A 478-nucleotide genomic window follows, 5' to 3' on the forward strand; every position below is an offset into this window, starting at 1 on the left:
AAAATGTAATCGAAACTATTTGTTGAAAACCCTGCCATCATTTGATGATTTACATTGGGTATTAGTCTAGCACTGAACGTTGTCCACTATTCAAACATGCAAACCACCCACCATTGTACACATGATGTTTGGTCTGGGTTGCACATCTTGGATAAATAGTCTGACTAATTTAGTTGTGAATATCGGTTGAAAAACTGGTATTGTTTGGTGTCCATATGTTGTTTATAGTATTGAGAATATTGGGAATATTGGGAATATTGGGAATATTGAATCAACATTGAATCAACATTGAATCTATTCAACATACCATGTCACACTGTACATTGGTGTTGATGCATGACCAAATGGTTGATAGTTTATGATGTATACACAACAAATAGTTGTTACAAACCATGATTTTCTACATCAAAAATATGAATCTTGCAAAATCGATATGAATTGTTGCTATTAAAACCATTTACTACGCTACCACTGTTAT

The sequence above is a fragment of the Batrachochytrium dendrobatidis genome (genome assembly GCF_000203795.2).
Source record: "Batrachochytrium dendrobatidis JAM81 unplaced genomic scaffold BATDEscaffold_8, whole genome shotgun sequence".
Classification (NCBI taxonomy): domain Eukaryota; kingdom Fungi; phylum Chytridiomycota; class Chytridiomycetes; order Rhizophydiales; genus Batrachochytrium; species Batrachochytrium dendrobatidis.